Below are 27,386 nucleotides of genomic sequence, written 5' to 3'. Positions count from 1 at the left end.
TTTTTCCCGATTTCTGATTTGTTTGACATACAACTTAATTGAACACATCAATTGAGTCCTGACCGGGCCCGACACATAAGTCAAAGCAAAATCATCGAGGGGCCTAAGATATCGCTTTTAATCCTCTTAGGATAAAAGGAATAGATAAACTTCGACTTATATGCTTGTAGTAATTACTTGTTAAATTATACACAGCAACACGTTTTATAAGTTACTGATTCGTTTTCGTACTATCAATGCACAACCAACTAGTAATGAACAACTCATATATCTTGGTTTTAAGACTATACAATATTATCGTCTCACAATCACTCGTGATAAATTCCATGAAGTGATTCATGTGAGCGTGAGTTTAATCCAATACTCAAATTCTTATTTCAAGAGTACTCATGAACATTGCAGTAAACCTTTGCTATGTGACTATGTCTAAACACCTTAGACAATCTACAAGTCAATTCATGATAGTCTTACTTCATAACCTACTTCCAAAGTATGATCGACCGTGGATAGTTTGAATAATCATATTAAACTGGAAGTCAAAACAAGCAAAAGTGAAACATAAAATAAACAATTGACAAAAGACAGTAAACTTTACTTATAAATAAAACCCTTATTATTAAATCATCAAATGCCAATTACATTTATTTATTACAAGTTTCTAACTGCCTATCTAATCACTAAAACTACTATCGTCTCTTAGGCCAATGTTCTTAGCATGCTGCAGATGCTTAACCCTATTTAGTCCCTTCGTAAGGGGATCTACTGGGTTATCCTCTGACGATACCCTCTTCATTATGAGGAGTACCTCTTCGACTCGATGTCTTATGAAGTGATATTTTTTATCGATGTGTCTGGATCTGCCATGATCCCTCAGTTCCTTGGTTAAGGTGACTACAACCTCGTTGTCACAGAAAATATCCATAGGCTCCTTTACGGCTGGTACAACTGCAAGGTCTCTGATGAAGTTCTTTAGCCATATTGCCTCCTTTGACACTTCGCTTGATGCTATGTACTCTGATTCGCACGTTAAATCAGCTATAATCTTCTATTTGGAAATTTTCCATGTTACCGCTCCTCCATTAAGATTAAATACCTAACCCGACTGAGAGCACAAAATTATCTCTGTCGGTCTAAAATTTGGCGTCACTATACCCTATCACTCTCAATTCATCACATATCTAATCACTAAAACTACTATCGTCTCTTAGGCCAATGTTCTTAGCATGCTGCAGATGCTTAACCCTATTTAGTCCCTTCGTAAGGGGATCTACTGGGTTATCCTCTGACGATACCCTCTTCATTATGAGGAGTACCTCTTCGACTCGATGTCTTATGAAGTGATATTTTTTGTCGATGTGTCTGGATCTGCCATGATCCCTCAGTTCCTTGGTTAAGGTGACTACAACCTCGTTGTCACAGAAAATATCCATAGGCTCCTTTACGGCTGGTACAACTGCAAGGTCTCTGATGAAGTTCTTTAGCCATATTGCCTCCTTTGACACTTCGCTTGATGCTATGTACTCTGATTCGCACGTTAAATCAGCTATAGTCTTCTATTTGGAAATTTTCCATGTTACCGCTCCTCCATTAAGATTAAATACCTAACCCGACTGAGAGCACAAAATTATCTCTGTCGGTCTAAAATTTGGCGTCACTATACCCTATCACTCTCAATTCATCACTCCTACCGAGGGTAAGGACCCAGTCCTTAGTCATCCGCAGGTACTTAAGAATGTTCTTTACTGCTATCCAGTGAGCTCTACCAGGATTCCCTTGATATCGACTAACCATGCTCAAAGAAAAAGCCACATCAGGGCGAGTACATGTCATAGTATACATGATCGAGCCAACGGTGGAAGCATATGGTACTCGACTCATTTCTGCTATTTCGGCATCGGTACGCAGACTATGAGTCTTACTCAGTTTGGTATTGCTTTGGGTAGGGAGTTCTCCTTTCTTGGAATTCACCATGTTGAAACGTTTCAAAACCTTGTCCAAGTAGGTACTTTGACTAAGTCCTACTAGTTTTTTACTCCTATTTCTCAATATCCTTATCCCTAGAATGTAAGCAACTTCCCCGAGGTCCTTCATAGCGAAACACTTCCCGAGCTAGGTCTAAACTTCCTGTAAGGTTCGAACGCCGTTTCCCATGAGTAGTATGTCATCCATATACAATACCAGAAAGCTAACTACACTCCCACTAGCCTTGACATATACGCAGGACTCATCCTCGCTTCTCGAAAATCCGAACTCTTTGAATTTCTCATCGAAACAAAGATTCCATCTACGAGATGCTTGTTTTAATCCATTAATGGATTTCTCAAGCTTACACAGACTATTAGGGTACTTTGCATCTACAAAACCCTCTGGCCGACTCATGTAAACATCTCCAGCGAACTTCCCATTAAGGAAAACGGTTTTGACATCCATCTTCCATATTTCATAATCATGAAACGCAACTATGGATAGCGTAATCCTTGTAGATTTAATCTTTGCTACTGATGAGAAATTCACTTCATAGTCAACTCCAGGAGTTTGAGTAAAGCCCTTCACAACCAATCGCGCCTTATATGTGTGTACTTTCTCATCCATGTCGGTCTTCTTCTTGAAGATTGTGCACTCGACTGTCTTACGACCTGGTACATTATCAACCAAGTTCCAAACTTGATTGTCATACATAGACTGAATCTCACTATCCAACGCCTCTTTCCACTTTGTGGACTCTTGGCCTGCCATGGCTTCCTTGTAGTTTTTAGGTTCATCAAAATTTACCAGTATGCTATCACTGATAAACGTATCACCTTCACTTGTTATATGAAAACCATACAACACAGGTAGAACACTAACTATACTGGAACGTCTCAGAGGTACAGACTGGTCAACTAATTCAACAAGAGTCTCATCCTCAGGTTGATTGCTAGTGTTAGAGGTTCCTTCCTTGCTTAACTCTTGAAGCTCTTCAAGGTCAATTTGCCTCCCACTATCCTCTTGGCATATGAGTTCTCTTTCATGAAAAACACCCCTTCGTGCAATGATGACGACGTTCTCACTAGGTCTGTAGAACAAATATCCAAAGGATTTTTGTGGGCAGCCGATGAAAATACAACTTTAACTACGAGGTTCAAGCTTGTTGTGAGTCTCTCGTCTTACGAAAGCCTCGCAACCCCAAACCTTGATATGTGCTAATGAGGGAACTTTCCCTATCCACATTTCGTGAGGTGTTTTGGCAACCTTTTTAGTTGGGACTAGATTAAGGATAAGGGTGGTAGTCTCTAAGGCATACCCCCAAAATGAGATAGGTAATGAAGCTCGACTCATCATGGAATGAACCATGTGTAACAAGGTTCGCTAGCGCCTCTTAGCCACACCATTAAGTTGCGGTGTCCTAGGTGGCGTCAATTGTTAAACAATTCCACATTCTTTAAGATAGTCGTGGAACTCGATACTAAGATACTCACCACCCTGATCGAATCGGAGCATCTTTATCTTCCTGCCCAATTGATTCTCCACTTCTTGCTTAAACTCTTTGAACTTTTAAAAGGTTTCTGACTTGTGCTTGATCAAGTAGACATATCCATATCTACTATAATCGTCGGTAAAGGTTACATAGAAGCGGTTAGCATCCCTTGTGGCAGATCTGAAGGGTCCACACACATCAGTGTGTATGAGATCCAACAAACCCTAACCTCTTTCAGATGTACCAGTGAGAGGTGACCTGGTCATCTTTCTAAGAAAAAAAGATTTGCATGTGTCATCCGACTTTAAGTCAAATGACTCCAACACTCCGTCCTTTTGGATTTGGGATATGCGCTTCTTGTTGACATGTCCAAGAAGAAAATGCCACAAGCATGTTTTGTACAAACCATCGGACGAATCAATATGCAACACATATTTTCCTAAGTTGTCTACAACCATCATAGGTTCATATATACCATTACAAGGAAATGCTTCAAAATAAAAGTACCATTATAAAAAGCATTTATAGAACCAATTTCATTGTTAAATGAAAATCTAAAACCTTGTTTATACAAACCATGAAAATAAATAATGTTTCTCACCATATCATACGAGTAGCAATAATTGTTCAAATCTAGCCCTATCCCATTACTAAGAAATAAAGAATAAACTCCAATCTTGGTGACAGGCGATGCTTTCCTATTTCCCATGATCAAGTTCATATTCCCGTGCTCCACATCCCTACTTCTTTTTAGACCCTGCAATACAGAACAAATTTGAAAACCATATTCTGTATCAAGGACTCAAGAATTAGCATGTGATGAGTTATTAGAATGAATAGCATAAATACCTACGAAGGTGGGCTTTATCTTCCCATCCATTATGTCCTGCAAGTATTTAGAGCAACTTCATTTCCAATGCCCTTTTTCATGACAATGGAAGCACTCTACTTCCTTTGGATTGGATGAGGGAGTAGCAGAACCACCTTTGGAGCCACTAGAAGAGGATCCATCATGAGACTTTCCATTGTGATCCTTTGAGGAAGCTTTCCACTTCTTTCCTTTCCCATTTCCAATTGTGAGGACTGGGGCAGTAGTAGGAGTGGGTACAACAGACTTGTCTTTTAAACTACTTTCAACAGTTGTCAGAAAGCCTTGAAGCTTTCTTAGAGTAACATCCTCCTTGTTCATATGATAAGTCATTCGGAACTGATCATAACAAGGAGGCAAGGATTGTAGAATAATGTTAATAGCTAACTCTTCGTCGACATACCTTTGTATCTTCTGCGAGTGGGTCGTGATGGACTCTCCATCCTTCATAATTGTTGTTATCATAGAGGCAATGATTTCATACCTTTCTTGTCGATCACTCTGATGGTACCTTTCCATCAAATCTTGGTGCATCTCGAAATGCCAGAAGTCCTCGTAGGACTTCCGAAGCTCAGAAGTCATAGTGGCTAACATGATGCACAACACCTTTGCCGCATCCTTCTCATGAGCCCTATACTCATCCAGTTGCTCAGGAGTAGCAGTTTCTTCGTCAATATCCTTAAGCTCTTTGTCGAGGACATATTCCTTTTCCTCATAGTGAATAGTCATGCGAATATTTCGAATCCAGTCATTGAAATTCAACCCATTGAAAATGGCCCTCCCACATAAGTTCATGAGGGAGAAAGAGCCAGAAGCATTTGAGTTTGAAGTAGACATCTGAAAAAAAAAAAAGACAAGTTTCATTAGATAGAAATCCCTTAATATAACACCCAAATGAAATATTAAGGCTAGGACCCAACACAATATTTCACAATTCGGAAGAGGGATACCGTAATCCAATTGCAAAATATTTGAATGTAGGTAAATGACGATTTACCAATTTCACCACCCAAAACTAAAAATTTAAAGAATTAAGTTTTATGAAATTCCTAGATCTTTGAGATTTATTGAACTTTTCAATGGCATGTTTAAATCTCGATTATGCCCTTCAAGTTTGTGAATGGGATATCGATGATCATAAACAAGGTGTGAATAACCATGCAAATGTGCTTGGTAGTCTCGATGTCATTTATCACCTAATCAATGTGCTGGTTAACCACACACGCTCCATTGATCTATGACAAACATCGAGCTACCCTTTGCCATCCTTGTTAGTCCAAATTAGTGTGCCGGTAAACCACACATGATCCACTAACGACTTGGCAAGGTACAAAGTGCAATTTCATGGAATAAAACCATTTTCATATTTTTCCTAAAGTAACTAAGATTGGGAATTTATGAAAAACATTTAGTTACTTTTTATAATTATCATTATACTTTTTAATGAGAATTAATGTCCTATCCTACCTGTTCAGCTAACGACCCTTCACTAGTCAAGGGACCGGTGGGTGAGAGTGGACACCCTTTCAATCGCCATTTTATAGGCAATTTCCTTATACCAACCTTATAGACCAGCTTTGTGAATGAGGCCTACTAACGGTAAGACTGACTGTCTTATATATATATATATATATATATATATATATATATATATATATATATATATATATATATATATATATAAGTATTAATCTTTTAATATTATAATAGTATAATGGTTGAATTTTAAATTTTTAAAACTCTAGGTTTTAGAATTTAAATATTTCAAAATTAAAACTTTTTAATCAATTTTTAAATTCCAAAACTTAAAGGAAATTTTTAAAACTTTTCAAAACTCATTGATCAATTTGAAAACAATTAAATTAATCATATAATTAACTATATCACAAAATTGACCTAATATAATTTCATATAGCAAGATGATTCAAATCAAATTCTACAAATAATTAGTTTTTCGCAAAATCAAGTAATTATCTTAAAATTTGACAATCATCATTCAACTGGATGAGGATAACCATTACATTATAAGAAAAATCAAATTTTAACCGTCAAAACAGTTTGTGGTAATGATCCTAATCCAAAACTGACCAAGAAACTCGAAAAACTGCAAACAGATGATCCAACTCGTCGAGTTCTTGGCATGGACTCGTCGAGTTCAACAGTCAAAGAGTAAAAATTGATTTTTTTCAGCTTTGAAAACAACACATTGCATCAATATAACAAAAAACACCCTAAGCTCTGATACCACCGAAGGGTTTTGAGCACTATAACAATCATGTAGTGCACATACAACCCTAGATGCTTTAGATCTAAGTTTTCTCAAGTTATACATGCAAGTTCATATCATCCAAAGCATATACCCTAGCTAGCATGCAATTGGAGATATAAAACATAAAAACTAGTTAGATAAATACCTCTTTGTTGTTGCTTGTAGTTATTGGCATTTCAAGAGCTTAGTACCTCAAATGTGATACCTCAGATAAGTCATAAACACCAAAAGCAAAAGGAGACTTATGAGAGAGAGGTTACGAAGCACAAATCGGACAGGGTTTCACCTCGGAATCCTTATGGCCAATTTTAGGGATGCTAGGGGTTACTTTTATAATGTGGAATTCCTAGGGTTTCTTACATGTAAACCCTAGTTCACAATGGCTCTTCACATTTGATAGGCCCGTTGGACTAAACCTTCATGGACTCTAATATAGTTTTAGTCCATCCCTAGTCAACATGGATCATTAGCCCAAATTATAAGTATTACTGATTTACCTAATTAGTTCGCGTAAATTTAATCAGTCTCTTTTGATCACTAAATTAATTCCAAATTAATTCTTGATCAATACCAATTAAATAATATGATTTCTCAATTAATTTATTATTCATATAACATATTAAAAAATCACAGATAACCTCTTTCTCAAATATCCATCCTATCAAATTGCTCCGGTGAAGGTAACCCAAAAGGACCATGCTACTATCGAGTCAAGTACATACCAATTATAGTTATAGGCTTAGACACCTAATCCAACAGTTATATGGATTGATAGTAGGTTATGTGATATGTCGCTAGGAAATTTGTATGGAAGTCCCCGAGGGGTTCCCGTGGCAGTATATTAAGACCATGAGGAGGTTCCTATGACGTTTAGTATAAGTCCTTGGAGGGTTTCCATGGCTTCCTAGTATGTTTACTTGTTTAGCTCGTATGATATTTCCATGATTAGTGTAGACCGTGTGGAGGTTTCCGCGGCAATTAGCCATGACTACGTGGGGGTTCCAGTGGCGGCTAGTAAAGACCACGTGGGGGTTTCCCGTGGCACTTGGTGTAAGACCTTGGAAGGTTTCCACGACATCCCTATATGTTTATATGCATGGCTTATGTGATATATGTAGCTTTATATCTAATATGATGTGTAGATTGTGGATTGTGTGGGGGCATTCTCTGGGGGACTCACTAAGTATTAGCTTACAGTTTGTGTATTTGTTTCATGTACATCGCAGCCCAAGGGAAAGGGCAAGGCTTGATGGCGCGACGTGCACTCTCTCTCTAACGTTTTTATGGGACACTCTGATGATTTGAAATAAAATTGTATTTGATATGAATTTTGAAAACAATTGTATTTGGGATTTCATGGTTTGTGGAAAGTAATTTGGTTAATCAAAAATGAAAATTTTCTTTTGAAAATTTGGTCGTTACATTATGTATGGTAAGAAGACCCGGGGGTTAGCCCTAGGCATTTTTTATGAAAGACCAGGAAGTGGCTCCTGGCAAACTGTATGCTAATTGGCTAAGTAGAGTAATATGTATGCTAGTTATCTTTGTGATGCTTGCATGGAAGACCAGGAGGTGTCTCTTGGCACTTGTATGTAAGACCCAGGGGGTGGCCCCCGACTTGGCAAGAAAGACCAGGTGGCGGCCTGTGGCATAATGGCAAGACTATGTTTTGGCACATAGCATTTTATTTGATTATGGTATATGAATTATATGTATGGCTCATGGTTATGTATGACAATATGTGATTTATGTGCTTATGTGCTAGACAGTATCCGGTTGAAAGAGTCCGAAGGGGTAGGCCAACACCCAGATAAGCTAGGTAGTATGTTGATATGTATGGTATGTGGTATTGGGGAACTCACTAAGCTTCGTGCTTACTGTTTTCAATTTTGGTTTTAGGTACTTCTAGTTTTCAAATAAAGGAGCTCGGGACGATCATAACACACACCTATGTTTTTCGCACTATGTGATTTCTGGGAATGAACTCTGATAAATGTATTATTTGAATTGCTTTTCAATGTCTGAAACAAGTTTAAAATGTGTTTTAGTTATATTAAAAATGAAATTTCTGATCATGAATTTTGGGATGTTACACGCCATATCAACATGTCCTTTGCTTCACTTAAAACTAACTGCAATTGAGAAAATGGGATTCTAACCCACGCCTTACGCGTACCATCTAAACACCCTAGCCACCAAGGCAAGCCAACTTTTATGATTGATTAGTTGAACGTTAATATATATATATATATATATATATATATATATATATATATATATATATATATAAAAGGTTATGATCAAATGTGAATCATAAGTATTGTATGAATGTATGACCAAATTTTGACCATTAGACTAAAAGAATGGATGGTTATGATGAACAATGGCATAATGGTAATTAAATTGAAAAAATAAATTACTTTTTTATTGAAGCCACAAGAAGGGTGAATTGGACATTTTAGTTTTAAGCAAATCAGTTAAGGCCGGATTTTAAGAAAAAAAAATTGGCTGTTTTTTTTATCACGTATTCGTTTTAATTTATATCTGATTTTTAATCAATTTCAATTGCAAAGAGAATTATTGAAGAATGTAGTGTTTTATCCTAAACTTTAACTTGATTTTTTTAGGGGAATAAAGATTAATAATTGGTTTAAATTAACAAAGAATCATATATTCTGGCAGAATTACAATAATAATACATTTCCATTGTAGAGAGCATTTTTGAAGAATATAGATTATTTGTGGTTCAATAAAAAAACAACATTCTTGAAATAAATAAACATTCTATAAGAATGGAAGAATAGGACAAGAATTATAAGTGTGTAAATGAAATTCTTGAAGAATAAGACATAAGTTATAAATTCATAACTTACATTTTTGAAGAATTATTTAATATTCTCGAAAGAATAAAAGACATGCTCTAGGAATAACACATGAAAAAAATACAAATGCATGAAACATTCTTGTTCTGTACTTGCTTGGTCTGGAAGTCCATTCCTATACATTCTATTCTTCAAGAATGTTGTTGTATTCTTAAAGAATATGTGAATGGGAAGATTTCAATATTGCTTGTAGTGCTTTGCTTGGGTGGGCATCAATGGACGTGATTAGCTTCTTGTACCTCTTGCTCTCATAATCTTTAAATACATCCTAAGTTTTTAACCAACAAAACCCAATTAAAAATTAAAAGATATTAAAAAATGAACCTCATGGTTTTCAAATATATGCACAGATTTACAAAATTGAAGTTAGACTGTGATACAATTTTCAAATATATGCACTTGCAAATTACAAATATGCACCTAAGCATTTTGTACATGTACACATGCATTTATATAAACAAAAAAACACTTCATGGTTAATTGGAGATAGATATGAACATATGCATTTATGCAAACGAAAAAAAAACAATTCATAGTTAAATGGAGATAAATATAATTGGTTGGTTCATAATATATAACATAGGCTCTGTTTAATCCAACCACTTCTAAATATTATTAAAATATAACTGAAATCATAAGGTAAAACCATTTCTAAAAATTATTAAAGTATAACTAAAATCATAAAGTAAAATCTAAAAGCTCTAACTATCTAATACTATATTACATTTAACAATTTTTCTCCAAACTTGTTGCACATATTTACTCTTTTATCAAAATTCCCTTTTCTTGTCTGATACTTGCCATGGAAAATAAAATGTCGTTGAACCAAATACTTAAGAATTGATATGTAGTGGAAAGATATATAAATATATATATATCGAGTTTCTGAAATTGAATGATAACAATTTCACCTGAAATATGAAAAATATCAATAACGACTGTCTTACAACAACACAAATGTATTGGATCTTGAAATTTATTGTAATAATCCCCTGGTTAGGATAAAAATATAAACTAATTATCTTAGAAAAAACACCAAAAACATTATTGTAAAAATCATGATTAATTCATATTATCATGTGCTTTACAATTACGATTTACCTTAAATAACATATGTTTATATTTATAGATGTGTTGCGGTTGTTGCGAAACCACTCCTCTAGATCTATAAATTATTCATGAGAAGCCACAATACCCAGCCCAATTCCCACAGATATGGGTATCAGTTTACATATATTATAAACTAAGGAGAGCTTTGACCTCCAATTCCATGTTGTTGCAATATGTATTCATGTTTTCTGATTTCAAGTTGAAGGCAACAGTTAATGCTCTTGAAAAAAAAAATATTGGGACGACAAGCTATAGATTGGGTACAAGCCTAATCATAGAAGTATCTTAATATAAGTAATAAAGATAAAATGACTAAAGTAACTTCATGTTGGATGAGATTTTATAGAGTCTGCAAATTTAGACTCAATATCATTGACAAAAATGTAAAAACTAAAAAGAAACAACATAAATGACTCAAAAGTTAATGTAAAGAAAAAAAATAACTTCCTAATGGTGGTGGTGACAAAAAATGCAAAATTACAAGAGCAAATCATCGAACAGTTGGCAGACGTTAACCAAACGCAAAGAGAGAGAGAGAGAGAGAGAGAGAGAGAGGGAGAGAGAGAAAGAGAGAGGGAGAGAGAAAATCACAACTTTTGCCCTCCACAAATTAAATTCCAATCATCATTGTTCCAGAGAAAAAACAAAAAAACAGGGCCAATGCATTACAATCTTCCTTCGATGACCTTCAGATCTATACATGAGGTTTGTAGTTATAACTTATAAAGATGGTAACATGAAGAAGAAGGTTGTGGTGTTGTTGGTTAAAAAACAAAATCGTGATGAGAGGTTTGACGAATCTGTGATGGTGGATGGTTAGGGTTTAAGCCGATGTTAGGTATGGTTGTGAACTTGTGATGATGTTGAACGAAACACAAATGACATGGGTGGTGAGACGTTCTTGTGATTTCAATTGCCAAGATAAAAAGATTTTAATTTGATGACAATTATTCAACTTTCCTAAATTATATGTTTTTAAATTTGGTTATATAATTAAATCTTCAATGGATTTTACTATAATACCCCTACCAAATGATTGGTTAAGAATAAGCCTTATGTTCACACAATATGTAAGGTTTATACTTGAACGTAACTCTCTCTCTCTCCCTCTCTCTCTCTCTCTCTCTCTATATATATATATATATATATATATATATATATATATATATATATATATATATATATATATATATACACACACACACTATCATATTAATAAAAATAACAATAATAAATTGATAATAGTAATAACAAATTATTATTATTATATAAAACGTATTTATGAATATATAAATGTATAAAACCCATAAAAACGTAATTTTAATATATAAAATGTATAAAGCTTGCTTAAAAATTTTAAAAATTCAAAAAAAAACGTGTTTATGAAATAAATATATATTTATACCATTTGTATGGTTTACATACGGTTTCAATTGTATACATACGTTGTTAAATGCTTAAATATAAATATATTTTTAAATAAATAAATACATTTAAAAATAAATTTTATATATTTTAAACGTATTTTGCAAGTATATAAATATCTTTAGTAATGCATTCAACTGATTATATAAAGTTTATATATTTAAGCGTATTTTTCAAGTATATAAATATCTTTCGTAATATATATATATATATATATATATATATATATATATATATATATATATATATATATATATATATATATATATATATATATATATATATGGCTAGATTCAAATATGGATTGACATCTATTGTGTGGACGTGTGAATAATACTATTATGTGAGAATTACAAAGAAAATATGTTGTTTGATAATATGAATACATTCAATCTTATATAATTATTTTAATTATTAAGCATTTTCACTAATTAAATCGTCTATAAGGTTATTATACATTTTTTTAATTATTTTCATTTTGTCAGAATGTTATCAGGATGTTTATTGAGTCGTATTCCGTACGAGTTAAAATAAATAAAAAACGACAAATGAGAACAAAAATGAATTATAATTTGTGAGAATCCATTAAAATAACAATAGTTCTGTGAGATTGAACGTATTAACATTACTAAACAACATATTCTCTTAGTAATTTTCATAAAATAGCATTATCCACACGTCCATACAATAGTTGTTCATCTACATTATAACCTAGCCCTATATATATATATATATATATATATATATATATATATATATATATATATATATATATATATATATAGCAATTTTATACAAATTTTAAAGGTTATTTATACTCATGAAACGGGTTTATACATTTAAAACCATATTTCAATATTCATAAAAATATATAAAAATAATAATAGTCTAGAATTTTAGTCAATATAAAAAAGATTTTAGCAGAGTAAACATGAAACTTTGGATAGCCTAGTGGATGGCTCCTTGGCTTAATCTTTGCGACGAATACAATTTCAAACAATACAGCAACATTTCATGTCCTTTACTCTTATTTTTGTTGAAGTTGTCGACGCCATCTTCTCAATTTATTACCCAGTCACCGCCATGTCACTAAGTGTTACCGGTTAATAGAAGAGTAACTGTCTGTATGAAAAAAGCTTGAAAATATTAGGCATACATGAACCTAAAATCGCTTCATGGACAAAATTGATAAAAATGACGAAACTTAACGACTTTTATGTCAAAGACCTTAATTGATTGTTACTTGTATAATTGTCAAATATGTAATTCGTTTTCCAAAGTTATTTTTTGCATTAAACAATGCGTTATTGATATAAAAGCCCTCAATTTTACACCAAATGTTTGGTTTTGTCCCATGTCTATTTTTTGGTGCGTTAATACCCTAACAAACCGGAAAATTGGTTTACTTTTGCCCTTTACCCGGTTTTTACCTCTTACAGCCAGTTACATTCCCCACCCACCATTCCTTTCTTCGAAGATCTCTTCTCTTCGACCTTTTTCTTCTTCTCTTCTATACATCCTTTTTCTTCTTTCTTCCACTGATTATTCATCACCATCTCATTCACCTCTTTACTCTCTAAAACGTGAATCATAGCAAAACCTAAACCCCTTCTACTGTTCATCGTCTTCTCCAACTGCTACTTATCGATTATCATACATGCCTGAAATCAATTCCTTTTGAAGAAGCTACCTGAAATTGATTAAACAAGGGGCAATAAGGGGTGGGGTTTGGTGCTTGATTGAATAAGGAGTACGATTTCTATTCATCTGTAAGCTCCTAGTGCGTTAGCAACTTCCTTAACTAGCATTTTGAGCATATCTTCGTTTTAAGAGAAATCACAGACTCCTTAACCCCAAATGTTTTTGTACATGTTCAAAGACACAAATCGTCATTAGATATTATCACCGATCAAACCATCCAAACAAGTATCCAAGGGAAAATGATAATTTCTCATCTCTGAATTTTCTGAATTTATAACTCTTATCTCCTTTTTTCTACTTACAATCGACTTTAGTGACAATATTATCAACTGATTATCAATTCGTTACTTATTTTAAATCGCAAAAATCAAACCTGTTACTTATTGTAAAACCCTTTTTTATTTCACTTTGTTTGGTTTGAATGGTCTTGAATTCGCATATGTTTTCAAGTAACCAAAGAGTCTTTGATTGTGCCTATTGTGAAGTTATGTGTTCATTCATGGTACCTAAAATGGGTTAGAAAAAGGGGACAACAACAGTGCACTCTGAAGGTGCTCGATGAAATGCATAAAAGAAAAGCACCCCCACGATCTCCTATTATGAAGCGATTTAGTTACATTGCTTCTATTTTATATGAAGTATGTTTCATTTTTGTATATGAAGTATGTTTCATTTTTGTATCATAGAAAGATAATAGTTTGACGGGATATCTTAAGAAAAGTCTCAATATTTTGGGAAAACTTTTAGTGCAAATACCATAAAAACCACAACATTTTCACGTGTAACTGAGAAAAACCTTATTTTTTTGTTGGCTCTGGCCACAAATGGGACGTAGAGTTATCACTCTACCCCATTTAACGATTTTCAAGATTAACTTTGTTAATTTTTTTCGCAAAATCAGTCCTAAAAGTTAAATTTGGTCCCTATAGTTTGAAAAAAAATTGCACCACATGTCCAAAACTCAGTTTTATGTTTTTTAAATTCTTTATTTTCATTTAATTTTTAGTCAAAACTAAACTTGTTTCTATATTTTTATCGTTTATATATATATATATATATATATATATATATATATATATATATATATTATTTTTCGTTTTTTGTTTTTTTTTCTCATTTTTTTTACGTTTTGTTTTTCGTTAATTTGATAACTTTTTTTGATATTTTTCAGAAAGTGTAAAGTGTATGAATATTTTTTTATATTTATCGTATTTGTTTCGTATTTTTTTGTTTTTTTCTCATATTCTTGTTAAGTTTTGTTTTTCGTCAATTTGATAATTTCTTTTGATACTTTTTAAAAAGTATAAGGTATATGAATATATTATAGTATATTATATTTTTAGTGTTTGAGTTTTTTTTGGTTTTCTAAGAAAACGAAAAAAGAAGAAACAAAAATAAAGAAAAAACAAAAAAAAGAAGTTAAAAAATAAAAAATATATAGAAAAACAAAAACAAAAAAAATATAAAAACAAGTTTAGTTTGACTAAAAAATAAAAAATAAATGAAAATAAAGAAGTCTAAAAACATAAAACCGAGTTTTGGACATATAGTGTAAAATTTTGCAAACTATAGGGACCAAAATTGAACTTTAAGGACTGGTTTTGCAAAAATATTAACAAAGTTAACCATGGAAATGGTTAAATGTGCTAAAGTGATCCATTTGTGGCCAGAGCCAACAAAAATAATAATAACAGAGCTTTTCTCAATTAAGCGTAAAAATATTGTGGTTTTTATGGTATTTGTCCAAATTTTTAATAAAGTCTTAATTGTTTTTTGAATAGAAAAAAGTCCCGACTGTTTAACTTTTTAAACATAAAAGCCCAAGAAACCGGCTAATTTATTCAGTTTAACCCTTTTTGTTTTGCTCAGCATGTCATGAGACCAAATCAATTTTTTTTTCAAAATTATGAGACTTTTCTATAGACTTCGTCAAAATTTATATATAATATATTCACGTATTTATGTATTTTTTAGGTTTTCATATCTATATGTTTACGTGTTTTTATGTATTTTAAATGTACATATTTTTATGTGTTATTTTTTATGTATTACATATTTATATGTATTTTTACGTATTTATGTATTTTTTAAAGTTTTTTTTATATACAGATGTTTATTTATTTTTATTTATTTTAAATGTATAAACATAGTTTTTTTTACGTATTTATATGTATTTTAAAGTATTTTGCATATTTTTATTTGTTTTTTTACATATTATGCATTGATATGTATTTTTACGTATTTATGTACTTTTTAAAGTTTTTTATATAGATGTTTATATATTTTTATGTTTTTTAAATATATAACCGTATTATTTTTATGTATTTATACATATTTTTAAGTATTTTACATATTTTTATGTGTTTTTTTATGTATTACGTATTTATATGTATTTTTACGTATTTATGCATTTTTTAATGTTTTTTATATAGATATTTATATATTTTTATATATTTTAAATGTATAACATTATTATTCCTACCTGTTTATATGTATTTTTTAATTCAAACCTTTTTCACAAAAATCATTTAGACATAATCGAAGAAGTTGTGTGAATTGGATGAAAATGTGAAAAATTCATAAATACGTAAAAATAATATGTAAAAATACGTAAATATACATAAATACATAAAAAGAAAACGATTATACATTTAAAATAAATAAAAATACATAAACATCTATACAAAATACTTAACAAAATGCAAAAATATGTAATCTATCTATCTATACCATCTTATAAAGCATACATAATCAATGTTTTAAGTACAAATTTTAAAGCCTAAGGTTTAAAAAATTAAGCATGTTATCTTATAAAACAAGGAAAACTGATCTGGACCGTTGATTCTAAAATGAGAGGTGTGGATTTTAGTTTTGGCAATCCAAGTGAAATAGTTTCAACCAATCAGAATGGAGAAATGGTTAATGAATGGTTTGAGAAGCATATGAATTAGATCACGTTAAGGAAAAACTGGAAACAACCAGAGAAACCTTAGAAAAAAATTTGGGCGGCCGATTAAAAAAAACTTGGGCGGACTTTTCAAATTTCAAAAGTCAGTCAAAATAAACCCTAAAAACGTTGATTCTTTCCTCACTTTCTCTCATTATTCTTCCTCATCACCTCCCTCCATTAGAAATCATGGACTCACCATCAATCTCTCATCGTCGTTGTTGCTAGATCCACATACAAACTCAAGTCACCGTGGTGTCAATTACTAGGCACCACCACCACACAATTGTTTTTCAAGTTCCGAAGCTTCCCCTTTTGACCAAGATTATCTTTCTACACCCCAATCATCTGGTATTTCTATATCGACATAAGAGCCTCGATGATGCTATTCAAAGCTATACGGTAGATTTCATGCAGCTTGACTTCTCACCACTTTGAACCGATGAGAAACTTGTGTATTTTTTTGGTTTTCTGGTCTTATTTTCCATCGATCTTTCAGTTGTTGATCTTATCTCTAAAAACTCTTGACACCGTCGCCCCCATTTCTGGTTATTTGGTTGTCTTTTTGAAGTCATGTGCATATCAACGTATGATTTTATTGATTTGATTGTTAATTTTGAGTGTGAAATTTAGGACTTTTTCATCGGCTAGATTAGTTTGGATGGCTAGCGTAGTGAAGATGTGAACACCGTGGTTCATGGAAGAACTTTTTGAGGGAGTACGCTGAAATAAGTGACCTAAAAGATGAAGCCAGTTGAAGATTCTCAAGCATTAAGGTGTTTTTATTATGTTTTTCTTATCCAAATCCAAGTTCTTAGTAAATCTATTGAGTGTTTCAAGATCTGTTGGTTTAGGGTTACTAACAAGAGATTTTTTTAATCTATTTTTAGGGCTTGATACAAACCCAACATTGTTCATTTAACAAATTCAGATTTTGGGGTTTTAGGGTTCGGTTTAAATCTTAACCTGAAATTGATCGACTTCTACTTTCTGCAACGATCAGCCAACCACGATGTTTGTTCATTTTTTATAACCATCACTTCCTTCTCCCTGAATATGAATACGAATTGTCACGCTAATCTAGTTGTTTTTTTTAATCGTTGAGAGTCTACCATCGAGAAAGGAGGAGAGTAGTTTAAAAGAAATTATGGATTTTAATTTTATCTAGATTTTTTCTCTAAGAGTCTACCTGCAAATCTCCATTTACACATTTATCAAACTAACTCAATTTTCTTCCCTGTTCTTGTAAGGCATCTATGGCTTGAAACCCATGTGAAGCATATATAACAAAGCCTAACCATGTTTTTGACACTGGATCTGGATTTGACTTGGTATGCATTTGTTTTTATGGTTGTTTATATCTTATGTCATCTCTGATTTCTAGCACATGACTATCTGGTACCCAGTGGCCATGCTCTACTGGAGATAACATCAGGTCAAAAGTTCTTGAAATGGGTGCAAATTTTGGGAACCAATATCTCATATGTATATGTTTTTATTCAATCTGAGTTTGCTATCCTTCCAATTTTTATATCTTAATTTTTTGACCCCAGATCCATCCCTAATATCCTCTCATGATTATCTATCTTCTCCTAGGCCATATGTCATTTCCTGCATTTTTTGAAGCTCATGTTCAACATCTTTCCTTCTGTGCGAGTATATGCATCAGTTTGTAAAGAAACAGAAGTTTGACATTCTTGTTGTATTAGGTGCACCAAAGAATGAGCTAAGGTTTGTGTAGGGGTAAAATGATCAAGTATGGGTTGTGCAGGATTGTGCTGGAGTTTGACAAGGACAAGAACTTTTTGAGGATGGTTTGTGTAGGAGAAACCTCGATACTTACCTGCTTTTGTTTGTTTCATCGGTTGTAGTTTATTTGGAAGATGTTGATGTTGCCACAAGGAAAGATGTTATCTTTTGCTGCTCCAACTTAGATGTAAATTCTCTTTTTTATGACCTTTGGTCCCAGTAGGTCCAGTTGAGTTGGAGTTTCTTGGGTTTTGTGTTTATTTTTTTAGCTTTTAATGGTTTCTATGTTAAATTAAATGGGGTTGTTGTAACCTGATCGACAAGTCTTCTAATATTTAGATGAAAATGCTCTAAGTCTTAGTGTACATATTTCCCATATATTATTTTGCTTCACATATATATATTTTGTCTTCGTTTTTCCCTTTCAACTACACATCCACAGAAGGATCAACACCTCTATAAAAATTAGCTTCCTAATTATACATTGCCGTGCCTATCAGTGTCCCATTTATGTGTGTGTATTGTTTGAAATTGAATTTTGACAGGCAACATGCAATTACCTTAGTTAAATGACCCAAGTTCTATAAAAACTTAATGGAAGTACTTTTGATTTGTATGTATTGTTCATAAGAGTGTATCTTTTGTAAGTGTGTTGTTAACACACAAAATATATGAGCACTGATATTTAAAAACTAGGTAACTAAATCTATTTAAGACAAATTCTAAAATCTGATATTTAGAATAGTTAAATTTTGGATTAAAGTTTTAGTAAGATGTGGTAACCACATGGAATTTAGTATTTAAAACTAAGCCTATTAAGATTTGAAATTCTTCATAAGATTTTTAGGAATTCTAGCATTTCATTTACGAGAAACATATACAATAAAATTTATTTTATAGACAAACCACTGATCAGTTAAATTAGAAGAAAGATTTGTGGCTTAAAAAACAAACTATAATAGTTTTTACGTAAATTACAGTTGATAATATTAAAAAATGATTATGATGAATTTATATTAAATGAATGTTAAAATATTAGATATCCTTAAAAAAATTTAAAGACTAATGCGTTTGGTTTTGAATCCAATTATGTAAACCAAAAGGTCTATTTAGAATTTATGTTATGATTAGGATTTTTGGTTTACATTTTTTTATTATTATAAACTAATAATGAAGTTTTATATTACCCTTTGTTTGTCATGTTAAAAAATGGTCAAAACTTAAAGATTAATCAAATACATTTCATAAAAATAACAAATGATTTATCTTGTTTATTGAGATCCATTAATTTATTGTGATTTTCCATACAATTTTAAATACTATCCACACTTATGGAAAAACATAATGCCTATAGTATGTTTTTGGAATATAACATTTGTCTAAAAAAAGCTGATCATAAAAAAACTATTCATCATCACTGATATCACGGGAAGATATTTACCGATAATTATGGACTTTAACTGTGATAAGATAAGAAAAAAATCTAAAAATATATGCTACACTTTTCCATAATTAGATATTTTTATATATTTATTATTACTACAATACACTTTTTATTTAATATTATTACAATAACATATTTTGAAAAATCAATCAAGTTATAATACTTATACCACAACATCAGTACCCACACCATCAACATCTTCCATAATACAATTGTAATATATAAATCATAAATACTTATAATGAGTTAATATTAATGTTACACCGCACAAACTATGATAGCAATATACTTTCATATTTAACCAATAATAACAACATATTATTATTTGTAACCAAATTAACATAATATTATATTTAAACTAAAATAAAATGTAATAGACATAAATTACTATTTGTTGGCCGAATAAAGACAACAGATCGCCGAAAGAAACAAATCACCAGAATGAAATAAATCAAAAAGAAACGATTTGACGACTGCTGAAATGACACTAACTTCTGTTCGGAAACTAATCGCCGGAATAAAACAAATCGTCGCCGCCGCATTGCGCGGATACGCTACTAGTATATAAACATCTATATAAAAAAATTTAAGAGATATATAAACGTAAATTTACATGAAAATACATAAAAAAAAGTATGTAAAGTATTTAAAATACATATTAGTACGTAAAAATATGTTTATATATTTAAAATACATAAAAAATACATAAAATTATATAAAAATTTATATAAAAAACTTAAAAATATATAAATACGTAAAAATACATATAAATATGTAAAAGAATACATTTCTACATTTAATATAAATAAAAACACGTGTATATATATATATATATATATATATATATATATATATATATATATATATATAAACATAAAAAAGTACATAAATATGTAAAAACAAATATAAATATGTTAGAAATACATTTATATATTATATACAAATTTTGACGAAATCTACAGAAAAATATAATTATTTTGAAAAATTAATGATTTGGTCCTATAACATGCTACACACTTAAAAAAAGACTAAAGTGTATAACTTAGTTGGTTTCTTGAGTTTTTTTATTAAAAAAAATTAAATTGTCAAGACTTTTCTGTTATAAAAAAAAACATATGAATTTATTAAAGTTTTTCCTAAAATATTAAAACTTTTTGTGAAGATATCATATACTTTGACTTAATGATGTAAACATTTTAATGAGAAAAACAATACTTGCATGTCAGTTAAAAATATTTTCATTTAGTAAAAAATAGATTTTCCTTCAAACAAAGGAAGAGTAAGTTCTTTAGGATTAATCTTCGACACGATGGACAAAGCATACTCCTAAGAATATTCAACATGGTAAAAAAGATTTGTCAAACATAATGGATGTTTTGAAGTTGCTTTATTCTTGTTAACGTATAGTACACAAGTTATAGATATTGTTTTTCTTTTTCAACCATAGTTTTTACGGTACTACATTTTTAAATAAGAAATCCCTATATAGAGGTCCATAAACAAAACATGATTTTTAAAAGAAATTTGAAATCTTATTTTGATCTAGATTATTTTATATTGGATTTTAAACTGTATGGTCTAATCAAATGTGTCGAATTTGAGTTTGGATACCTTGAAATTTTGAAACCAAATTTTCTTCTCAAAAGATTTCTAAAACTTTAATACAAATTTCAAAAAAAAAAAAGATAAATCCGATCTCACTAATTTTAAATTAAAATTCGAAAAAGAAATCGGATCCAAGAAAAACTGATTAAATCTACTCATTAGAAAATAAGAAATCGGTGTAATCCATTTTTGTGCACCTATAAATTCTTTAATAAAAAATACCCAAGTTTATCTCTAATTGTGTAACTAATGAAAACAACTATGCAAAAGAATAAGTTACCATCGTTAATTTCCACCTGTCGAACCACCTCATACCCTTTACCACTGCCATTATCTTTACCAATATCGTATTCTTCATCTTCGTTATTAAAATTGTTCATTTTTTATCCCTTGTGAATACCCAATTAATCAATAATGAGCAAAACCAACCATCTCATTCATTAAACCAATCACGAGTCCATCAACTATACTAGAATTTAAACCTCCAAAATTATCAGATGCAAAATTGTAAGAAATTAGAGATCATTGCTTCAACAAGTTGAAAACGAAAATTAGGCAAAAGCCCAAGTGAATGAAGTCGATTAAATATGTGTGGTAACCGCCGAAGCAGTTTCCCTGAAATCAAATGTAGGTTTTCTGACATATATACAGATCAAACAACCATAAACCCTCCACCGCTGATACCACTAGCCATCAAATTCACAAAGCCACCAGACAGAACAACTGCCACCACAACATTGGGATCTTGGGAGGTTTTTTTTAGTAGGGTTGAAGAGAGTTTAAGTGAATCCAAATTGAAATCTAGTAGGATGAAGAAAGGCTTTCGACCTGAAATATGGTGAGGATGAAGAGAGATTTCCGGTGACGCTCTGATATTCGGCGAGAATGACGGGGAAGCGATGAAGCTTCCAGATGGGGCACTGATGATGAGGCGAAGGTAAATCAGAGAAGAAGAGGGAGTTGTGGGGTGAAGCAAGGAGCGATGAAGGTGGATGGTTGGGTTGGGGAAGAAAGGGGGTAGGAGAGAGAGAGAGATTCTTTTATATATATATATATATATATATATATATATATATATATATATATATATATATATATATATATATATATATATAATGAAAATATATTTCTTTTACCAGACAAAAAGATGACCGAGTGAGCAATTAGGAACAAAACAAGAAAAGTTTTGAGATCATAGGGACCATTTATGAGGTTTTTAAAACTTAAGGACTAAAATTTAAATTTTGAGATACCATGAAGACCATTTATGCAATTTTGTCATTTTCTATCAAGTATTCAAAACTATTCTGTTATATAATGGACTGAAAGGCCCACCATTTAGAAATGCAAGGGCTAAGGGTTGGCTTTTTTTACTTGGGTTTATCGATTCTATACACAAAAATGTGTTTTTAGATGAATCCAACAAAAACAAATGGACTAATAGGAATGACATGTGATTTAAATTTTGTTCCTGATGAAATACACTGTTTTTATGATCTTAGAATCGTAAACCCTCAGTAATTACCTTCTTATAGTTATATTTATTTTAGAAGGAAAAAGTTTTATTAAAAGATTAGGAATCAGAAAAAATACATACAAATAGCCAAACTTAATTGCAATGAACTGACTTTCAACTTGGAGTTTGTATTACCTAAAAAAGATTTTGTCACATTATTATAGAAAAAGTATTCGTTTTTGGTTTTAGAACCAAAAATCAAATTATTTTAAAAGCTCCAATGCACCACAATGTCGTAAAACAACTGCGTTCAATCTCTTCACTAGATACATATGTCATTGTTTTATAGAAATACAAAGATAATTAGGAACAAAAAGTAAAATGGTATTTAATTTTTCTTTTTCAAATCTTTATTTGATCGACCAAATAAATCATTTTTTTAACGGAACAAAACACGAACCAAACAAATGGTTAATTTCTCACCGTGTAAATCACAAAGAGGGAAAAAATAGACTCAAGATCAATGCATTTATTATCTAGTTTATTCTGGTTGACAATGTGTTCAAATAATCCATCAAATAGACTCGTCTTCCACCACCAACATACCACAATCAATGATTTTTTTTTTGTCAATTTAACCGTGAAAATACATTCATTGTCCAAATCTTACAACAACCTTTTGATCATTTCATAAGAAAAAAAATTCCAACAACTTAGTACTTTTGGCCCCACCCCTTAGTCTTCGACACCAAATATATACTCACACATATCATTTGCAATTCAATCAAAGATCATGCATATTTTTTCGACACCAAATATACTCACACATATCATTTGCAATTCAATCAAAGAGCATGCATATTTTTTTAAATTTCCACGTCATAAAGTCTAACAAACTTAAATTTAGTACTTTCGGCCCCACCCCTTTATCTTCCACACCAAATATACTCACACATATCATTTGCAATTCAATCATGGACCATACATATTTTTTAAGTTTCCACATCATAAATCATAAAGTCTAATGCAAAAACTAAGATGACCACACAACATTTCATCCTTGTAATTGACACATTTTTTAAATAAAAATAATTCAAATTAATACAATTTGACTAAAGTTAATTAGACAACAAAATGATATTACTCCAAACACCATTAGGTATATAGTGTCACAATCCCATTGAGATGGATGTGTAGACATACTATCAATACAATGCCATTCATATGATGTATGTAGCGAACTGAATTTGTCTTCCATCATCGGGTTACTGTTACGTTAAATTTTACTCTTAAAATAACCTTTTCCTAAGTTAGTCTTAGGAGGAGAGAGAGGGGGTGTAATAAAATGAAGCATGGTCATGTACATGGGCTTATGAGTCATTTTATGATGCCTTAAGAGCCAAATGAGGGATTTAATGAGGAATTTGTGGGGCATTTAAGTGAAGCTAACCCTATAATTTGGGTTTGTAACCCTATTTGCAACCAACATCATCTAGTTTGAGTGTGTTCTTGTGAGGTTTTTTTCCTATTCATCAAGTGTGGTTCAAGAGGAATGTAAAACATTTTTGAAGACTTTTGGCGTGGTGTATTATTTCTTTCCTTCATCTTGATCCTAGTATTCCTCAAGGGTTCTAGAGGTAAAAAAACAATTCTTTATTTTTGTGATTAATCATTAGTGTAACACCCCTCACATTGACCTATCTGAAATAATCTTTATTAAAAATCCTTTAAAATAATTTTAGAGTTTTAGTTTGTGGAAAAATGGTCCCAAAGTTTAAATCAAAATATTTTTCGGAGTTCAAATGCGGATAACGGCTTTAGAAAAAAAATTTCCCAAAACATTAGGGGTTTAATAAAATATTTCATACTAGATTGTCACAGCATATATCAAAACCAAGGTTTAGGCAAAGATTACAAGCCAAAGGTCTTCTAAATATCCAAAGCTTATAAAGTCTTCTAAGCTTCTAAAAAAATCTATTAACTTGCAAAAATTTATCAACAAGTGGGTTAGGCTATTAGGAGCCTAGTGAATACGATCCTAAGGTTAGACATTTTGGATGGTGTATGAATGAATATTGTGGTTTATACACCAATGTACAAACACATACGTTCTCAAAATAATAAAATCAACATCAAAAGTTAGCTTGGGGGTAAAATATTACATAAGTCAAAGTACGTTTTCATTTATGACAAATCTGATATAAGCTTTGTAAGGCCACACCTTATGATATGATGAGTCAAACACTCTATATGCTATCTGCCATCGCCAGCATCAAGATCAACATTAGCGTCAGCGTCTGAAGTCTATCAACATCAGTGTGTAGATAGTAATTCAACGTAATGTTTGTATGTTAGGTAATGATACATATAAGAATAGAATAGATAGCAGATCCGATATCTTTGTTATGAAGATCGGTTCTTAGTATATATAAGATAGAATCCTTTTAATCAAGGGATACACTTGTATAGATTAGTATATATTCAACATTAGGGTGAAACCCTAATGTAGTCGTCTTGGTGACCTTTGTTGTGACAACTCATTTTCTTGGTGAAAACAAACCATTTCTTGGTGAAAGACAATTTGGTGAATTCCTTGTGTTTTTTACTTTTTTTGTTCTTTATTTGTTTAGTAATTTTGTTCTTGTTTATTATACTTGAAGTGTATCCAATCGACACAAACCTTCAATTGGTATCAGAGTAGGTTTTTGATACAATCAAGTAATCATGTCAACTTCTAATAATCCCAAGTCCTTTGGTCTCAACAAGATTCCTCCTTTCGATGAGCACAACTTCGCCAGGGGTTCTTGAAACCATGGACTATAAGATGCGTAAAATTGTTGAAGAAGGTCCGCACGTTACTATGTATCAAACGATGGTCAACAATGCTCATGTTGGTCCTTTGAAGCAAAAATGAGAGACGAGTTATGAAGACAATGAGAAGAAACTACTTATCTTAATGTGAAAGCTAGGGATGCGTTAGGAAACTCTCTTCCCTATCATGTGTATAATCTTGTATAGAATTGTGAGTTAGCTCAAGAGATGATGGATACACTAATAGTAGCTTATGAAGGCACCGTGGAAGTATAGGCCATAACCATGAACAATCTCTATCGAAGATACAAGCACTTCTTCACTTAACAAGGTGAATCACTAACCCAAATGTTTAATAGATTTAACTGCTTGGTTAATGATATGCACAGACTAGGATTTGTCAAGCATTCTTCTTAGTTAGTTTTGAAGTTTCTGGACTCTCTTGGAAAAAGTTGGGAACATCATGTTGATGTCCTTAAAAATAGTGAAAATATCGATAACATGGATATGAGTTACTTGTTTAGAAACCTTCGAAACTACGAAGAGACCAAAGCTATTCGCAAAGATATCATGAAGGAATCAAGCAAGGAAAAGTTTGTAGCACTGGTTTCTTGAAAGGAAGCAATGAAGCACTTCAGCGACTTAGATGACTCAGATCAGGGTGAAGATATCATTGATGAACTATTTGACAGCACCGCACTTATCGGCAAACACTATGAAGAAAACATATCAAATGGGGTTCGAAGAGCTCAACTTAAGGGATGCAGTTCAGCAAGAAGATCCACTTCAGAAAATAAAAACTCAGGTTAATTTTTTAATTGTGGAAGCCCTGAACATTTTTTTTGGGACTGCAAAGAGAAGAAAGAAGCTCAAAGTTCTAAGAATTATGAAGTGATGTACGAGAAGTTGTTGGATCACATGAAGAACGAGAACATATCTCTGCTAAAAGCTTTCATTGCAAAACAAGAGGATCTTGAAGAATGAGTGGAAGAAAAGGAGACATTTGAAGATGAGGGGTTGAATGTTAAAGGTCTAATGGATTTTATCAATGATTCCTTGATGGTAATCACAACATGTGTAACGCTGATGCCTCTCAAGTTGTCCAAGGATGAAGTCAATCAATGGAACATACTTGGTTCCTAATAGTGGGTGTTTTAGACACATGACTGGTCTCAAGTCACTGTTAACAAATTTTGTAGAGAAGAAGGGTCTAATGGTGGTTTTTGATGACAATAGTGAAAGAGCGGTTATAGGTGTTGAAACATTTGAGTGCAAGACATTCAAGCTGAAGGATATGTTCTATGTTGAGGATCTAAAAGGCAATTTTATCTCCATCAGTCAACTTTGTGACGCTACTTATAAAGTTCTCTTTGATTTCCATGAAGGAAAGGTTTTTGGATCTAAGAATAAAATTGTGATTATTGCACTCAGGTATAACAACATTTATATGGTTTGATTTTACTTATTTAGACAATGCTACTTTATGTTTTTGATTTTATGCTTCGCTACTTTAAAATTTCTGAACATAAGCTGCTACAGCTTTAGTTTATTTTGATCTTGTGCTTCAAAAATTTCTTTTAACTTTGATTCTTACCAAAGAAGTATACATTGTACATTATTCAACTAACATTTTTCTCTGCATATTCTTCTCTCTTGATAGTG

This window comes from Lactuca serriola, chromosome 3 (assembly GCF_051521515.1).
Source record: "Lactuca serriola cultivar US96UC23 chromosome 3, Lser_US96UC23_V15, whole genome shotgun sequence".
In the NCBI taxonomy this organism is placed as follows: domain Eukaryota; kingdom Viridiplantae; phylum Streptophyta; class Magnoliopsida; order Asterales; family Asteraceae; genus Lactuca; species Lactuca serriola.
Note: the sequence above shows the minus strand (reverse complement) of the source record.